The following is a 19,663-nucleotide window of genomic DNA, read 5'->3' on the forward strand; positions in this document are numbered from 1 at the left end:
TAGCAGTTTTTTACTTTAATGTTGTACTAAGATAGATGGTTTGACTACTGTTCACATTTATTTGTAGTACAGAACTCAACTGAAATATATAGTTATTAACAAAAACAAAGTAAAATATATCTTTCTTGACCAGTAGCTCATACATGTATGCTTTATTCTCATCAGAGTCCCAACTGTGCCATGGAAGCAAAGTTAACTCTAGCTGTATGCATATCCCTGTACACACCCACAGATGAATGCAGATGTGTTGTGTACGTCACGGGGTCTGTATGGGCTAATGGTATAACTCCAAAAGGAAACGCTATTTAGTAATGGGGTCTTAGATATGGTGCCTGAATGCATAGTTGCCTCTACCCATAGACCTGCATGAAAGATGAGGGAACCTCTTTCTATTTTTCTTTAGATCATTCCAAATAAAAACTTGACCTATCAGCATGGAAAGTAGAAGCTCTACACTCCTTAAGAATGATAAGCCTTTTCTGCATGAGAGTTTTTCGGCCAAAGAAGGTTTATGGATTGTCAATGAATAGAGAGTTGGATGAAGGAGTTGTTTGACTCCCAGTTTGTTTTAAGCAGTTCAGGTATGAAACATCCTTACTTCATGGAAGCCACCCCTTAGTGTCAGATCTATTGTCGCGGTGACATCTGAGTTTAAGGTGTGCTGGAAGCAGGGGAGATTTCACTTGGGAGATGAGGCTTGGACTGTGGAACTGGGTGCAGTCTGCTCTCCATCCTCTGCATCTCCTTGTTCACGAATTCAGTAAATATTAGCTGAGCACCTTCTTTATGTCAGGCATTGTGCCGGGGAGGCAATGGTGAAGGAGGCAGGTGGTTCCAGCCCTCTTGAAAGCTTGCAGTTTCATGGGGAATGCAGTGGGGTGGGTAGAGGGAGAGGAAGACACAAAGGATTAAGAAGGATTTACAACCCTGTGTGTGATTATATGTCTGTGCTTACCCACTCTTAGCCATGTTGTGGTGGTGGGAATACAAGAGTTTTGAGAGCATCTCAGGGACATGTAACAGAGAGTGGGCTTTCAGGAAAGTTAAGCAGGTTGGTTAGTTAGTGAAAGATGGAAGAGAATATTCCAGGCAAAGAGACACATACCTGTACAAAGAGACCTTGGTGTGAGAGTTGAAAAATTTGATGAGCGTGATAATTAGAAGCTTGGAATTTACTCTGCGAGCAGGAGGAACCACTGAAGGGTTTTACACAGAGCGGTGATAAGATCACCTTTGCCCATTGGGAAGATTTCTGGCAGTGGAGGATGAGTTGGAATTGGACAAGGAGGTGGCTGGGAGTCCAGTTAGAGCATGCTTCAGCAAGCTTCCAGGTCAGAGATGGTGATGATACCATGACCAGGTTGGGGGCTGTGAGGGTGAAGGGAGATGAAACCCACAGGACCAGATGACCAGTTGAGTGGTTAGAGTGAGGAAGGCCAAAGGGTTTGTGCCCTTATTTCTGCTTTAGGCTGTTGGGTAATGGTACCAATTCCTGAAATTGGAGACACAGGAAGCAGGGCAGGTTGGGTAATGATGATCATTTTAGTTGGAGACTCACTGAATTGGAGCTTCTGTAGACACCCACGTGGAGATGTGCAGCTGACTGTTGGATACAAGAGTGGAACTAGGAAGGAGTTCCAGGTTGGGGATTGAGAGTCATCCACAGAAAGATTAATGACAAGAGCCAAAGTTACTTAGTGTTGAGTATTTCTCTTCCAGGAGTCTCAAGTATTTAGAGCTGCCTAGACCCAGACACTGAATCTAATCTTTCGGGCCCTGTCTTTTCCCAAGCAAAATGGAGATGATTTGTAGATGGTTTAGGTAGTGTTTTCTATGCAGGACAAACCACAGAACCATGCATTTATCTTTTCCATAGACATGTGTGTTTTCTTTTACTTTGGAATAGTGTTTGAGATCTAAGTTTCTTTGGTCATAGGAGAAGCCATAACTACTGAAGTTTCATGGTAATTCTGGAATTTTCCTTATAGTTAAAAGTAGAGGGGACTTCTCTGGTGGCACAATGGTTAAGAATCCACCTGCCAATGCAGGGGACATGGGTACAAGCCCTGGTCCAGGAAGATCCCATATGCCGCAGAGCAACTAAGACCACAAGCCACAACTACTGAGCCCACGTGCCACAACTACTGCAGCCCGCGTGCCTAGAGCCCGTGCTCCGCACCAAAGAGAAGCCACTGTAATGAGAAGCCCACGCACCACAACAAAGAGTAGCCCCCACCCGCCGCAACCAGAGAAAGCCCTCATGCAGCAACGAAGACCCAACGCAGCCATAAATAAATAAATAAATAAATAAATAAATTTTTTTTAAAAAGTATATTAGGGACCATCTATGTTGTCACAAATGACAAGATTTCATTCTTTTTTATGATGCGTATATATATATATATATATATATATATATGTAATCACATCTTCTTTATCATCTATTGATGGACACTGAGGTTGGGTTGCTTCCATTTTTTTTATTTTCATCAAAGTATAGTTGATTTACAATGTTATGTTAGTTTCAGGTGTGCAGCACAGTGATTCAGTTATATATATATATATATATATTCTTTTTCAGATTCTTTTCTGAAAACTTAAAGGTATAGTTCCCTGTGCTGTATACAGTCCATATCTTGACTATTGTAAATAATGCTGCAATGAACATAGAAATGCTATATTTTTTCGAATTAGTGTTTTTGTTTTCTTTGGATAAATAGCCAGGAGTGGAATTGCTGGGTCATACGATAGTTCTTTTGAAAATTTCTGAAGAATCACCATACTGTTTTCCATAGTGGTTGCACCAGTTTACATCCTACCAGCAGTGCACGAGGGTTCCCTTTTCTCCACATCCTCACCAACTCTTATTTGTTGTCTTTTTGATGATGGCCATTCTGACAGGTGTAAGGGGGTATCTCATTGTGGTTTTGATTTGCATTTCCCTCATGGTTAGTGACGGTGAGCATCTTTTCATTTGCCTGTTGACCATCTGTATGTCTTCCTTGGAAAAATATCTATTCAGATCCTCTGTCCATTTTTCAATCAAGCTGTTTGTTTTTTTGATGTTAAGTTCTTTCTGTATTTTGGGTATAAACCCCTTATCGGATATATCATTTGCAAATATCTTCTCCCATTCAGTAGGTGGCCTTTTTGTTTTATTGATAGTTTCCTATGCTAAGAAAGACAACTACTGTATGATTTCACTTACGTGTTGAATCTAAAAAACAAAAGAAATGAACAAAAAAGAAACAGAGTTATAGATAGCAGAGAACAAACAAGTGGTTGCCAGAGGGGAGGGGACTGGGATGAGGAAAGAAATAGGTGAGGGAGATTAAGAGGTACAAACTTCCAGTTGCAAAATAAATGAGTCACGGGTATAAAATATCCAGTGTGGGAAATATCAAAAACTATGTAAGAGGGCTTCCCTGGTGGCGCAGTGGTTGAGATTCGGCCTGCCAATGCAGGGGACACGGGTTCGAGCCCTGGTCTGGGAAGATCCCACATGCCGCGGAGCAACTGGGCCCGTGAGCCACAATTACTGAGCCTGCGTGTCTGGAGCCTGTGCTCCGCAACAAGAGAGGCCGCGATAGTGAGAGGCCTGCGCACCGCGATGAAGAGTGGCCCCCGCTTGCCACAACTAGAGAAAGTCCTCGCACAGAAACGAAGACCCAACACAGCCATAAAATAAATAAATAAATAAATTTAAAAAAAAAAAAAAAACTATGTAAGATCTTTGTATGTTGACACATCGTAAGTAGACTTATCATGGTGATCAGTTTGAAATGTATAGAAATATCTAATCACTATGTTGTGTAACAGGAACTAACATAGGTCAATTATACTTCAAAAACAAACAGACAAACTCAGAAAAAGAGATGAGATTTGTGGTTACCAGAGGTGGGGAGTAGGGGGAGGGTGAATTGGATGAAGGTAGTCAAAGTGTACTGTACATACTTCCTGTTATAAGGTAAATAAGTACTAAGGACATAATGTACAACATGATACATGTAATGAACACTGCTGTATGTTATATATGAAAGATGTTAAGAGAGTAAAGCCTAAGAGTTCTCTTGACAAGAAAAAAATTTTTTTTAATTTCTTTAATTTTGTACCTATGTGAGATAATGGATGTTCACATGTTCACTTAGCTTATTATGATAATCACTTCATGATATGTGTAAGTCAAATCTTTATGCTGTACACATTATGTGTACACAGTGCTGTGTATGAGTTATATCTCAATAAAACCGGAAGAAAAAAAGTATTTTGGAGAACATCACCATCCTGTGTATTCTATCTCTAAGACAAAAGAAATAAGGATGGAAAGAGACAATAGGAGTTGAGTAGAAAATTGAAGTTGCAAAATTCTATGGCATAATGATAGTGTTTTTTGATTGTTCGGTTTTGCTTTGCCTTTTTGTTCTATTTTTCTTGACAGAAACAAAAAGCATTTTCCATTTAAAAGTGCTCTGTTGGCAGTATGATTTCTAGGTCCACATAGAGGAAGAATGAGGTGGACAGAATGGTGGAAGTTTTAGAAGGAAAGCATGTTTCCTCATATAGGGAAAAGGGTAGGAGTAAGAAAAGTATGTTTGTTCTTGTTAAGTTTAAAATCTGCTGTTAACCACATCGTTGAAATGGCCTTAAAGTTTGTGCTGTGTATAGGTCTGTACAAAGTTCCTAATTAATCCGAAAATAAGACATACATTGTTTATATACATTTTGAAATTTTTTGTACTACATTTAAAATTTTTTAATGCAGACATGTTTAAAGTGGAATTTACTATGATTTCACAATTCATTGTGAAATGCTGTGTATGTTTAGGAACAGTTAGAGAATTGTAAACCCAAATTCCAAATTAAGTATACAGCTGACCCTTGAACAATGCAGGGGTGGGGGGTAGGGGCGCCGTCACTCCAAGTAGTTGAAAATCCACCTGTAACTTACAGTCAACCATCTGGATCCAAGGTTCTGCATCTCTGGATTCAACCAACTGGGATCATGTGGTACCGTTGTATTTACTATTGAAAAAAATCCACATGTGAGTGGACCTGTGCAGTTCAAACCCATGTTGTTCAAGGGTCAACTGTATATTTTTATCTAAATGTTTTGTATATGTGTGGATAAATATCATTCATTCACATACTTATAGGTCTTCATTTAACACATAATTTTCCAGGGCAATACAATATTAAAGCCCAAGTAATTTAGTAGTTTCATGACATGATACCTCTATTCCATATCTCTTTTGTTTTATAGTTTCAGAGGCAATATTTGATGGTTTAGGTTTTTTCCTTTTGAACTTCAGCCTGACCCAGGCTAGTAGTGATTGAAAGCCCTGAGATGACCACCTGATGGTTATTGGATAGCCGTTTTAAAATGATGTGTTCATCTGTTTGCTTCTTGATGGGGTAATCATAGCCCTGGGTGCAGAAGCACATCATCTGATTGACATTTTACTTCAGAAAAGATACGTTTTCATTACTGTAAATCTGCATTCCAGAGTAGTGTCGTCAGAGTCCCAGGCATGGTATTTGGAATAAGACCTGTTTTGTGTATGGTAATGAGATTGTGGTTTTAAACCCCTCCATTCTGTTTTGTAGTTTCAAGTGGCTTTAGTTTGCAACATTAAAACCATATGATCTTTATATATTTGGAGCACCTAATGTGTAAATGTTCTCTGCCTCAGCCTTTTCCTGTCTTTGGTGTTTGTGTCACTCACAGTGTCTCATTTTGTAGAGCCTTGGGTGTATCAATAGCTATATTTTAATTTTGTATCTTGGTTCAGTAGAGCATTGTGCTAAAGAGACCGAGGTCGTGAGTGTTGATCCCAAGCCAGTCAGCTTTTACAGTGAAAATTATTTTTCCTATAGCTTCAACTGGTGCTTCAGAACTGGCTGATAATATTTGACTACTTTTGTTCAAAGTATGGATGAGGCTACCTAACTCATTAACTGTACTGGAAAAAATAAAACTGATGTTCATCGGGTGGATTCTTACCAGATGGGGATAGTGTTTTTTCCTGTGTGAAGAAAAGCATTTACTTTTGTCTGTGGGTGATCTCCCACTAGAGTAAAATATACACATTATTTCAATTCAGTGTAAGTTCCTGGTAGATGGAGACCATCAGTCTCCATGGTACTTGTATATCCCATCCTGGTGTCCTCTGCACTGGCAGAGAAGCTGTCAGCTTTCTGGCTGGTCCAGCAGAAAGCACTGGGCATTTCCTGGAAGAGATGGCAGATGAGGGTCATCTCTTGTCACCTCTTTAACCTGATTTATTGCTTTTGAATTTTTTAATAAGGACATATTTTAAGGTCTGTCTGGGGACTGAGAGCTCTGATCATTCATGCAGTGAACTTTGAATAAGTTGGTAAGATTGGCTGGGCCCTATTATCATAATGGATGGTGACTGTTTGACATTTACAATGGTATGCTCCATTTGCACTAAAATAAATGAATTTGTATTTAAAAATAATTGGCCAGTGTGGGTTCCTATCAAACCTAAAATAGAGGTTTTTTGCATTCAAAGTTAAAAACTGAAAAACTGCATGCAGACTTAGTGAAGATTTGCTGAACATGTTAATTGGTGGAATCCCATTAAACCTGATTGAATCGATCTTTAGCTGGAGAAAGCACAGGAATCACCTTACTCTCCTGTGCTTACAATCTAAGTTGTTAGATTTTTCTGAATACCTGAGGATTTTTATTAAGTGCATATTATTTGTCAGGCCTATTGACCTTCCTGCCTGCTAACCTGTTCCTAGGTCAGGATGGCGGTTCTCCCTGCCGAGGCAGTATTAATTCCAACTTCTTTTGTTAGAGTACTGATTTGTACAGCTCTTCCAGTTGGAGAATTAGATCACTGGTATCCTTTGCTGCCCCATGATACAGTGGAAATGAGTCAGTGGAAAATTCACTTACTCATTGTGACCTACTTCTGTCACTTTCATTGAAAGTGTGCTTATTTGTCAAAAGCGATCTGTCCCCCTTCCAGAAACTCTTGCTCCATTGCCACTTTAACCCCTTAGCCTATAGGTTCTTTTATAATATTTACAGTTACCTAAATCTGTCAATTATTCTGTTGTACATGCAGTTCATTTTCGATTCAGCCCTGGAGGCCAGGGATAGAATCTGACTTTATATAGCTCTCAGTACGTCCTGACCCACGATCTCTGCTTTCTAATGAAGTTTCTTGGCTTTTGAGGAGAAACTGTAAAATGGTAACTTTTACTAATTTGAGAAAGGAAGGTTTGTTACGCCAGGGTTTGCTGTGATCAAACTCCTCACTCTTCCATTTTCAGCAAAACTTTCCTTTTCTCATTTTTATTAGCTTATTCTTAGAGATTATTCATTTATCCAACAAGGTTTAAAATCAAGTGTGCCCTTCTGCCAGGTATAGTACTAGGGTCACAAAAAGAATAAGACGTTTGCTCCAGGGAGCTTACAATCCCTAGTAGAAGAGCTACATGGAGTCATTTTAGAGTAACCCAGTTTAAACATCATTTTAACTGTCGGGTAGTGTAGAACATTCCACACCAACACCAAAATTAGGATTACTTCTTACCTGACTTTGTTGCTTTCAGCTTTAGTCTTGTCATTCCCATCCAGAGGGTTTACTCACTCCACACTCATATATGTCAGTATGTGAAATGGGTATTTACCATAGAACTTAATGCGGATGGTGAAAGAATTTATTGAGAATAGTACAATTCTAAACTGCAGAAAAAGAAAGCAATGTGTATTATATATTTTATTAAGCACAGATACAGAAACACACATATGTGTAGCAACGACAAACACCATATAGTAGCTCAGATTTATTGCTGTTTTTTTCATGTCTAGTATTGCACAGACCTCAACATATTATAAGTGATAGACCATATTTACAACTTAAACAAGATAAATTTCAATTCAGCATTATTTAAGATAATCATTGTATGTCTTAAAATAATACCTAAATATTCTTTGCCCTGGTCTAACCATATTTACAGATTCTCAGATTAGGAATGAACAGTCTTAAAGTTAATGTATAGAGGAAGTAAATGGAAACCAGCATTTGATAAGTAGAATTGTATTTTTGAAACCTATCTCATTCTTGGCAGTTAATTAGTTTTTACTGTGAACTCACCCTTAAAAAAAGAAACTCGGGCTTCCCTGGTGGCGCAGTGGTTGAGAATCTGCCTGCTAATGCAGGAGACACGGGTTCGAGCCCTGGTCTGGGAAGATCCCACATGCCACGGAGCAGCTGGGCCCGTGAGCCACAGCTGCTGAGCCTGCGCGTCTGGAGCCTGTGCCCCGCAACGGGAGGGGCCGCGATAGTGAAAGGCCCGCGCACCGCGATGAAGAGCGGTCCCCGCACCGCGATGAAGAGTGGCCCCCACTTGCCGCAACTAGAGAAAGCCCTCACACGAACCGAAGACCCAGCACAGCCAAAAATAAATAAATGAATAAATAAATAAATAAATAAATAAATAAAATTTAAAAAAAAAAAAAAAAAAAGAAACTCATGCTGTCTTGATAGCACTTTTTAAAAAGTGGCAGCTATTAACATTAAAATAACAAAGTAGAACTTTGTTCTCTGCTAACTGTTGGAGTTGTGAGCATTACTTTATTTGGGTCTTAATTTCTTTGTGCTTTTTTCAGATTGTTGCGGATACCTCTCCTTTTTGGGGAGAACACATAGAGAAAAAACTCAGGATCAGACTGAGCTAGTTTGCTCTGATACATTGCAACATAGACGTGGTGTTATTCTAGAAAATATTCTGTGCTTTTCCACCAAGAAACAGAAGCTTCTGGTCAAAGTCATAAGTGAAGCAACCAATTCTAAAATAAATGAACGTTGGTTAAGCCAAGTTGTAATGCCGCAGCAAAGATGCGTGGTGCCCTGTGAATTTTGTCATGTTAGAATGATCTAGATTTTACTATATGATGAACTGATTAACTTTGACTCTACTGTGGGAAGACAGTCTGCCTGTTTTCGTTTTCTCCTTACAGTTGTCACCTTTATCTTTGCTTTTGCAGCCATTTTCTGTGATAAGTAAAATAAGTTTGTTTCAAAGGAAAGTATCAGTTTATTGTCAAATAATATGACATTGTGAAACCTCATCTACATATATATTCATCTGGAGATGCATATAAACAATGAAGTCTAAGAATAGGTTTTTACACTATATTGCCATTCATTATAGGTGTACCCTGTTTATTTGGTTCTCAATTGAAGAGGCCCTTCACGGTAGTTTACTCTTCACACCAGACCGCATTTCCAACCAGAGATTAGAGCATAAGCCTCAGTTGGCCAGTGACTTAAGTATACAGTGCCTTATCTGGCTTCGTGTAATCTCTTCATTTAAAACCACTTACCTAAAAGGTTTATATCTTTTGTTCTGGTGTCATCAGAAGCCACACCTGAGAATTTAGAATTGTTCCTTAGAGCTTATTCAGATGTTTTCTGCTAAGCTGCTTTATGTAAGATGTTGAAAAGCAACATATCCTTTCTGGGCCCTGAACTCCTAACCTGACTGAAATGCTCCCTGTCACTGCAGAAGTATGGCATTTCTGCAACCTTTGGAGAAGGCTCAGGAGGGAAATGGATGGGGTCCATGCCCAGTGATACTTGTGGGCATTTGGGTGGAGCTTGAGGGTTACAAAACAGTGATGGCAAAACCACAGGTCCCTCTGTTCTCCCTGTGGTGCTGGATTCCTAATTTACAATTTTTCCCTCATCGGTTCTGTGGCCACAAGTTCTGTAGTGAGAACTAGGTGACCTTCCTAAAATCTCAGGCTATGTAATAACAGATGATTCGTTCCATATCACTAACCCCAATACTGGGAGCTTTATGCTTTCTTAACATGTGACAGTATGATTCTAGTTAGTTTTGCATTGCAGCTTCAACTTTGCAGATTTTCTGCAAATTGAATGTGGGACGCTTAATATTCCAATGCAATACGGTAACCACCACCGGAATATAAATTCAGTAATTAAAGCTCTAAGAGGAGTGAATATATTTAACGATAAATGCTGGGAAAAGATGATGTCTATATAGAGTTCTTTGTTGTTTTAGAGGAGCTGATTATATGTACCACTACAGAAATTGTGTGCTCTGTGTGGATATTCTAAAAGGATAATCTTCATTTATGAGTGTATTCCTCTAACTCCAGGGGTTGAATTTATAAACAAAAGAAAGGTTCCTCTGAAGGACTGCTAGTTTAGAGGGAACCATTGAGATGACCTGCATTCACTTTCAAACCTCTGCAACTCTAGGGTTATACGTAGGGCTTTTATTGGCATTTTAAGTTAAGGAGACCTTACTCCTTTTGGCTTTGCTATTTGTCGAGCTGACCAAGGCCGCCAAAGTCTAGCTGTGTCTTCCCCACATCATTAATAACTATTAGAATTGGGCCTGGCCCGGCTTTGATTAGCACCACTGTGACTATACAACCAGCAGCCACTGGATTGTAATTAAAGGGGTGTGAACAAGTCCTGTCATTAGCAAACTGTATGGTCAACATTCCATGCTTTGTTTCTGTTTTCATGTTTTAAATCAGGTTCTGAAGAGGGCTGAGCTTTTGCTAAAATAATAAAATGGCATTTATTGATGGTTTCCTGAGAGAGACAGTTAGCTGATGCTTTGGGTTGCTGTGACTTAGGACTGGCTGGTACTTCCCAGCCAAAGGGGATCTGGTGCGTTGTTTTTTCTACTATAATTGTTTTGTTTTGTTTTTAATCACTTTACTGAGGTAGAGTTGACATACAAAAAGCTGTACATATTTGATGTATACAACTCGGTGAGTTTGGAGCTAGGTATACACCGATGAAACCATCGCCACAGTCAATGCCACCACATTGCTTGATGTGGCCTTTCTGATATGGTCACGTGACGTGGAAACCAGCAGTGGCTTCCTACTCATCTGCGTTACTTCTAGTCGAAGCCCACGTGAAATGAGGAGGCCTGTTCTGAGCTGGGTTGTGGGTACTCGGGATGCCTGTACTGTAGTGGGCAAGAACATCTCTAAGTGGCACTGGCAAAGCAAGCATGGCTCCTGTTCTTAACTCTGTCACCATGTACCTCTTGGAGCCCTGCCTTGGAAAGGAGTGGACACAGGTCCTAGCCATTCACACCACCAGACACCTGTGCCTTCTCCCATTCCCCACCTGGTCTCAGGGAAACTCACCCCTGTCTTCTAGGTTCAGGCAGCTCCTCGCTGCCCATTTCCTGTAGGAGCGTCACTCACAGGCTCTTGTGTTCTTAGGGGGAAGGGCCCAGGTGAGACTTACCTTCTGGCTTTTCCTAATTTCTGCTTCCATTCCTGAAACCAAAGCCTATTAAAGGCCTTCTAAGGCCCAGGAGCCCAGACTCTGAACACAAAGACTTCTTGGAATGAGGGAAGGAAACATACCTTTCATTCTCCTCTAGTAGAAGGAATACCGCAAATTAATATCTCAGTAAACTGTCCTGTCACGCGGTACTTTGTCATCACTCTCTACCTCTCTCCATTCCTCCTGGGAATCGTGGTGAGCAGTGTTTTTATATTTTATTTAATTTTATTTTACTTTATTTCATTTTACTTTATTTTATTTTACTTACTTACCACGCTGTGCAGCTTGTGGGATCTTAGTTCCCTGACCAGGGATCGAACCTGGGCCAGGACCCCTGCAGTGGAAGTGCGGTGTCCTAACCACTGGACCATCAGGAAATTCCCAGCAGTATTTTTATTTTTATTTTATTTAATTTAATTTATTTATTTATTTATTTATTTATTTATTTATTATTTTTTTTGGCTGCCATTGGGTCTTCGTTGCTGCGCGTGGGCTTTCTCTAGTTGCAGCAAGCAGGGGCTACTCTTTGTTGCGGTGCTCAGGCTTCTCATTGTGGTGGCCTCTCTTGTTGTGGAGCACAGGCCCTAGATGCGTGGGCTTCATTAGTTGCAGCACACGGGCTCAGTAGTTGTGGCTCACGGGCTCTAGAGCACGGACTTAGTTGCTCCGTGGCATGTGGGATCTTCCCAGACCAGGGCTTGAACCCATGTCCCCTGCATTGGCAGGCGGATTCTTAACCACTGTGCCACCAGGGAAGCCCCCCAGCAGTATTTTTAGAAGGTTTCTGTTTTTCTTTATAACATACACACATTTTTCCAGATTAAGAGGTTGCAGGATTCATAGTTAATTTTTTTGTAAACTAAAGCACAAGTATACACACATTTTCCCATATTCCTGCCACTGAGAAGTAATCATTGTTATTGTTTATGTACATTTCCTTCCAGTCCAGTTTCTTTGCATTCTATGTATTTTCAAGCATGTTTGATATCAAGCTTTGGACTCTACGCTTTTCACCATTGTAAGTAAGCATTTTGGGAAAAATATCCCATCTTGTGATTGTAGCGTAGCTTATTTAACTACTTCATTCAGGGTTTTTAGGAGAGCAACACTGATCATTTATTTGTTCTACATCATCCTTTGTTCTCTGCCATCTCAGAAAAAGGTGAAAAAAAGGGATGTGTGTATGGGGTGGGAGAGGGGTGGCGGTCCATTGGCTTGATTAGAAACAAAAAAACTTCACAGAGAGGAGGCAGTTAATTCTAGGTGGTGGTTAGTGATCTTAAGAGAAGACAGAAGTGGGTGGGCGAGCGGAGAGCCTTTGTTGCAGGTTCAAGCTCTGCGGTTCTCAGGCAAAAAGACAGTTTTCTGTCAGCCTCAGTCCTTGGCCCTCTTTGGGCCACCTTTTCTTCCCTCAGTTCTGGACTTTTTTGTCGTTCGATGTCAGGCTAGTGTGACCCAGGCAGAAGTAGGTCCTTATTGTGGGATAGATCTTTTAAAATACATATTTCATTGAGTACCTAAAAAGCATTTGGAGGACAGAATGACCCAAAAATGAACTATCCTAAGAAAAGCGGCCAACCCTATTTCTATTCCTGAGTCTTATCAATTTTTAAAAAACATTTTTAAAAGAGTAGGGAAGTAGTTCTCTTCATCTCTTTACAAATTGATTAACTCTTTCACATAGTTGAGTTAGAGGTTAATCTTGTTGAGGTAAAAATCATGTTACAGGAAGAGGTGAAAAACGAATCAAAGTTCCGTTTCTGAAAGGAAGTTTTAACAGTTGAAAAATGACTAATCTCTGAAGCAAGGCTGTGACGATGAGGGCCAGGAGGATTTGGGAGATAGAGTTATTTATGAGTAATATACCATTAATTCTTCCTAACTTTGGGGCCAGACTCATTGCCAGTATTTTTTTTTAACAACTAGAACACAAATATTAATTATTGGTTCTGCTGGTATTTACTGTAATAAAATAATTAAAATTTTTTAATAAATGGAATTATATGTTTTAGTTTAACAATGTATTATGGACACATTACATAATCTTCCTGGGACCTCCCCTACCCAGTTATTTCCTATTTCCTATTTCTCAAGGATAAAAATATTCCCACATTAATAATCTTTACTCTCTATAGTACTTACTTGAGAAAAATGTCTTCACCTGCCTAAGATAGGAACAATTTGCCTACCCGGATATTGAAAGCTTTGACAGTTGCATTTCTAATTTAGGGGATTATATGTTTATTTCATTTTGGTCTTCACTCTTTTTTATTTTTTTAAGCATGACTGCCTAGTTTCTGTTAAACCTTGGGTAGGCCTTTTTTTTTTCCCTCTCAAATATGCAGTGTCGTCTAACTAAACAATGGAGCTATTTAAAAACTTAGGGAAATGTCTCCCTCCCCAGATTTCCTGATTGCAAACTCATAAGCACATCTTCTTTGGGGTCCTGGTAACTGTCTTGCCTCTGCCTGGGGCAGAGACACTCTTTAAAAACTGCTGGGGGGTTTTGGTGGGGTAATCAAGCTGCACATCAGGAAAACAAGTTGAGATAAAACAAGAAAACCAAGTTCATGATGGTATTGTTGGAGGAGGGGAAGGAGGTGACTTTGTCTTGAGAAATTGTTGATCACCAGGTGCTAGTCCCCAGTTTGTAGAAAGATCATACGACCTATTGCTTACCACTCATCGGCCGTCTTATACATTATTTTAGAATATTGATGCTTTCAGATGCAAAATGCATAACTAAAGTGTTTGTGTGATTTTTTTTAAAGTAAAATGAAAAACAGTTTTTGTGATTTGAAGAACATAGCATCACAGTTTTGATGTACTGTCCTTGAGGCAGATTGGCTAATAGCACAGAGTGTTTTTGCTTTTTACCATATAACTGTGTGAGTTCAGAAACTTTGGGGCCTGTACTAAATAGTCAGTGTAGCTACCATCTGAAGACCCAGGCAGAAAACACTCTTTGTTATATAAGCAAACCCTACAATTTTATGATTATACTGTGAATGAAAATATGATGTGACCACAAAGCCAAAGGAATGACTCACTTGGTAGCTATTGACAGATTTTATTTTCATGATGGTTTAGCTGCATTGTTGTTTTCCTATGTATTTTGCTCTTTCAATAGGATTTAGGGTCTGTTTAGAAAAAAGAAAAGCAAAAGTTGCCAGTGGAAGAGTTCACATTCGTTTCTTTCATAGTGTCAGTTGGTTTGTTTTCAGTAAGTTAAGTGTCTTAATTCTAGTCATGATATGCAATTTAATTTCATGGGGCGAGTTACTCTGGATCCTTTTGGATATAGAAATTTTACACAGTAAGGTGCCATCTCTCTATACCTTTGAATTTCTACTGAGAAATGTTTTCGTGTGAAGGTCAGGAATTCCATAACTTTAGTAAACAGGAATCCAGGGACACAACGAAGAGGAGCTCTCTGAGTAGCTGCAGGGAATGCAGTATGAGTTGAGGTAGGATGCCTGGTGAATATGGTGAAGAGGCGGAGTGCCTGTGTTGTTCTGGGGCTCAGGGTACTTACTCATTAAGGGCCAGATTCCAGGCTAGGACGAATGAGGTCACCTCTTTGAACACAGGGCTGGCCCTGTGAGAAGTAGGTGGCCATGCCCATAAGAGGCAGGCTGGTGATTTGAAGGTGAGTGAAGCCAGCATTAAACTTTTCCTTAGGAACTGACGCTTTCCTGGCACTCTGCCTTGTCTGAACTCCTGCCACAGTTTTAATGTAATTCACACAATTCAGTGAAACCTCTTTCCACGGACACATTCTCATACATGCTCTCTTAGAGTCTGGGAGGTCTTTGGGAGGCAAGAATGCGGGAAGATGCAATTAGGAGTTTGGGATTAACAGATACACAGTACTATATATAAAATAGATAAACAACGAGGACCTATTGTATAGCACAGGGAACTATAGTCAATATCTTAATAACCTATAAGGGAAAAGAATCTGAAAAAGAATATATATATATATATATATATATATATATATATATATATGAATCACTTTGCTGTACACCTGAAACTAACACAGCATTGTAAATCAACTATACTTCAATTAAAAAAAAAAATGGGGGGAAATACCAGACTAAAAGATTGACATCCTGAAAGAATAAGTACAAGAGAAGAATCTTGGGGTCACAAGTTTATAGAAGTTGTAAATACATAGATTTTATAATGTCGAGTTTGTTGTATCTTGAGATATATCATTTGTATATCATTTGTATCATTTGAGATATATCATTTGTAAATAATTCTTTAAAAAAAAAGCTTGTCTCAATATGGTCAATATATATGTTTTAGATTTTCTGCTGGCCAGATTCACTTCCTAATGCATATTACAGTGTCCTCCTTTTCTCTAAAACCAGTAGAACATACAAAGAGGCTTCACACCACATATCTGATTTCTGTGTTCTCTAAGTCAGATATCTAGATATCAAAAAGCAAAAAAAAAAAAAAAAGCCATGTTAAGGAGGATATGATCCAGAGATTTGGATTTATTTTAAAATCTTATTAAGAAACAGTGGACTAAAAGAATCTGAATCACACATGCTTAAACACAAGTCTCTTTCCTACTTGTGTCTGACTAGACCAGCTGGTTTGGGCAGCTGGATAAGGAGGAAGTGCCTGCTTGAAATGTATGATCCAAGTGCTGGGTCATCTGCCTTTGGATCCTCAAGAATACGCTGTGGAGGAAGGAATGTCCAAATCGTGACATCTTACCTGTCTGTCTGTAAGCCTGATAACTGTGTGTACAAGTATATCACAGGATAAAAAGCATGCCCCACTTGGTGACACTGCGGTGTCTGTCTGCCTGGGTCAGGCTTGCTGCTTCTAGAAAAACCTCACAATTTGAGTGTGAAGCTTGTTAACTTGACCTACCTCCTGTATCTGACTGCCAGGCTTACAGACTCAGAAATCCAGTTTGGTTGGTATCCGAAGAGCAGCCCTTTCTCTTAGGCATGGGTCTGTAGTTAGCAAGCTCACTGATTTACGTACAGGGCCAGAATGCTGAGACATTAATTTACAGGGAGGAAAAATAATCAGTATGGGGCTTAGGCTCTTCAAAGTTCTTATTCTCTGCCTTATAGACATTTTAACAAAATGGTTAAAAGCACAAGCTCTGAAGGCATGCTGCCTGGGTTTGGATTCCAGTTCTACAACTTACTAGCTGTGTGATCTTAGGTTTCTGAATTTCTCAGGTCTTCAGTTTTCACATCTATAAGATGTGGATAAAAATAAGTCTTACCTTGGGATTCTCATGCAAATTAAACACTTGCTTGGCGTGTATTAAAAAACAGTCAAAGTTAGCAGTTGTCATTATTGTTGTTCTTGTTATTCACATTTGGGCAGACCTCTCCATGAAGTAGTCAGAAAGTGGCTTAGGGAATATGGTAGCAGAGCAAGGCTTATTAGATGGCTTAAATGATCCACAGCATTGGGCAAAGGTGGACAGATGCACATGGTTTTGACAGTTGATCTGAAACTTTGATGTCTGTGTTGGGTGCAGACCCTTGCATGTCCTTCACCTTGAGGATGCCAATTTGAAGCCCTTGGATGAACACTTGAACTTGTGGTTCTGCAGCATTTGTTTTTCTCTGTTTCTGAAGCCAACCAATTGCCCTACTTATTGTTATACTCCTTCTATAACTGTGTTAATATTTACATTTACTGTCAAGTCTGCTGCCTTAGAACCAGCCTCTTTAGCTCTTGCATAATTCATTGTATTGATTTTAGAAGTTAATTCTATGGGCAATCTTGTGCTTCTTGTTCCAGGATCCTTGAGGGAAAGCCTTAGTGTAACATTCTAAATAGGAAGACATATATGCGTGAAAGAATGTATGCAAGAAAGAAAGACCAAAATGTTGTCTTCTGACAGCTAATATTTATGAAGCACTTACTGTGCCAAGCATTGTGATAATTTCTTCGCATGCATTATTTCATTTCACCTGTACTTCGCCCTCCAAGGTAGTTCATATTCTTATTCCTATTCTACAGATCAGTAAATTGAGGCTTAAGGGGATTGGAATTTGAAGCCAGGTGTGCCAATGGCAAGTCCTTGTATTTTGTAACTGTACTCTCCTAAGAAATAGCCAGTCAGTGAAATCTAAAACAGAACTACCTTTTCCCTTGTGGAATGTATAATACATTCATATAAGATGTAGTTAAATGTATTTCTCTGTCTAATGCAGATATTTCTAACTTCGAATGTGCCCTGGTTGTGGGAGCCCACATGACCTCCCTTCCTAAGCCCTATTTGCCACTAGCTGGTGGTGCTGCCTTGGCAGTCATTACTTCATCTTCCTGAGCTAAAATTCTGTGGCTCAGCCCACAAATGGCAAGAGCAAGGAGCATTCATTACCCAGACTGAATACTGAGCAATTTAAAGACCAGCATCTTCTGGTATCACCCCAGCCCTCCTGTCTTCAGAAACAGAATTGGTTCCTTGTGGCCAATTTCATCATTGCAAAATGAGAGACTGACTAAGAAAACATCAGTGGATGCAAATGAGGAAGAGAAAAGACATCTGTCAGTTAATTAAGGGAAAACAGTCCTTCAACGTCTTGTTTCTTCTGTGCTTTTCACCTAGGTGGGCTATTCTTCCCTCCTTAGAGGTCTGCTTCCCTTTCACGTTGGACACAAATAGTAGGGGACTAAGTGCTTAAGTATGGGAGGAACACACAACTCATTTTAATATCCATTTGGCAGTTTTCCTGTTATTTCTCCATTTAGGAAACATTTTCTTCTACTTGTGCCCATTATCACAGCTTTGACATTCCTGTCATTAGCAGAATGTCATTTTGCAAGATTCTGAATTGGGCGCAGCTAGCAACAAAACATACCAGAAAGAGGATGGCTTTTTGCCACGTGACTTTTCCTCACAGAAAAGCACGAAGTGGAGCTCGGATGTGGGCTTTCCATGTGTGTCTGTTTGTCTTCTGACTGTGGAAGCCCGGGAATCAGAGACAGGTCATTTGTGGGCAAAGCATTATGCCAAATTGCTGTGAATGCAAAATGCTTTCGAGTTGGGAGGGCGTTAAATAGTCATGCTGTTCATCCCAGGCTTGACATAAATTTCTGTTGAGTGTCATAAAAGGAGATCCGGTGGTTACGGAAGTCAGCTCCCCCTCCCATTTTGTGGGTCAGATTGGAGCGGCCCCAGAATCCTGTGAACCAGAAAGAGGGAGCAGAGCTTTTGATTTGTATGGGTCGTGTTTAGCTTTATAGATAAATTACCCTACTACAGTAAAACATATCCACCAAATTAAATGTTTCTAGGTGTAGCAAGTTAAACTGAGATTTGATTTCTGTATGGAGAAGCCCAGAGTGGGTAAAACAATATTATATCAGTTCAGCTGTTATATATATTTGTTCAAATAAGATTTGAATGTAAGAAAATCTTCCAATCCAGCTTTATAAAGTTGATGACCATTTCTTTAAAGCAATAAAGCAGGAGGTACTAGGTACAGGGGAAAGAAGTTAATCGTACAGTTTTATTATAGTATTTCTAGAAAGGCGGAGTGGAACATTAGATTTAAGCTGTTACGTTTGCTCTTTTTGGAAAGAGTTTTTTTGGAAAGATTTCTTTGCATAGCACTGGCCAACTGGGAAGAATCCAATGCTATTAAATTAAATTCATTAAAGGTAATTTTTGTAGTTGGACTTTGAACTTGGTTTTCTACTACTCAAAAAAAAAAATGTATCAAGTTGTGACTTTTCTCCATATTGAGTATGAAACATGGAAGTTTTAAAAAAAAATGTCACACACATCCCCCAACCCCCCAAACACAAACACACTTGTAAAGTAGAGGTTTAGAAGAACATTAGTTTGTATTTTGTTTATTTTTCCTTAACTCTCAAACATGTCTGTAGACTTATCTTTGGTCACTGTCTATAGCTGCCCTGAGAACAACCAAAGGCTTGTGTGTCAGTCTCATAGGTGTTTGTTTTTAAAACCCTTTAGCCAGTTATAAAATTGGGGCCACCACCTTGGTCCCTCCCTCAGCTGACTCATTGCCACTTTGATAGCCCAGCCAGAGGTCAGCCCAGCCAGGTAATAACAGCTCTTAGCCTTGCAGGACAGATTAGACCATATTTTTGAATGACTCCATGCAATGTTTGGCCAAATCAGCCTTTGAAGCAGTTTGCCAAGATACAGTACATGCCCTTCAACTCTTGGATCAGAGTTAATGACCTTACCTTTGCAGCACTTTCTCCACACCCTCATCTCAAGTACAAACAATCTTTATTACGTGTCTTTGGTGTGAGGCTTGAGCTATTATGCTCTGCGTGACTAGTCAAAAGTCCAGAATTCATCTCATCATTGACTG

At 39.6% G+C, this 19,663-nt stretch overlaps 1 protein-coding gene and 1 non-coding gene across 12 annotated transcripts in view; one reads left to right on the forward strand and one right to left on the reverse strand.

The window, feature by feature from the left end:
• MAST4 (microtubule associated serine/threonine kinase family member 4) overlaps positions 1–19,663 on the forward strand; it is a 569,167-nt gene that overhangs the window by 424,731 nt on the left and 124,773 nt on the right. The window lies entirely within an intron of this gene.
• TRNAG-UCC (transfer RNA glycine (anticodon UCC)) lies at positions 11,621–11,698 on the reverse strand. The gene has a single exon. It is a non-coding gene; the product is annotated as a tRNA-Gly (tRNA).

Source organism: Balaenoptera acutorostrata, chromosome 2, assembly GCF_949987535.1.
Source record: "Balaenoptera acutorostrata chromosome 2, mBalAcu1.1, whole genome shotgun sequence".
In the NCBI taxonomy this organism is placed as follows: Eukaryota; Metazoa; Chordata; class Mammalia; order Artiodactyla; family Balaenopteridae; genus Balaenoptera; species Balaenoptera acutorostrata.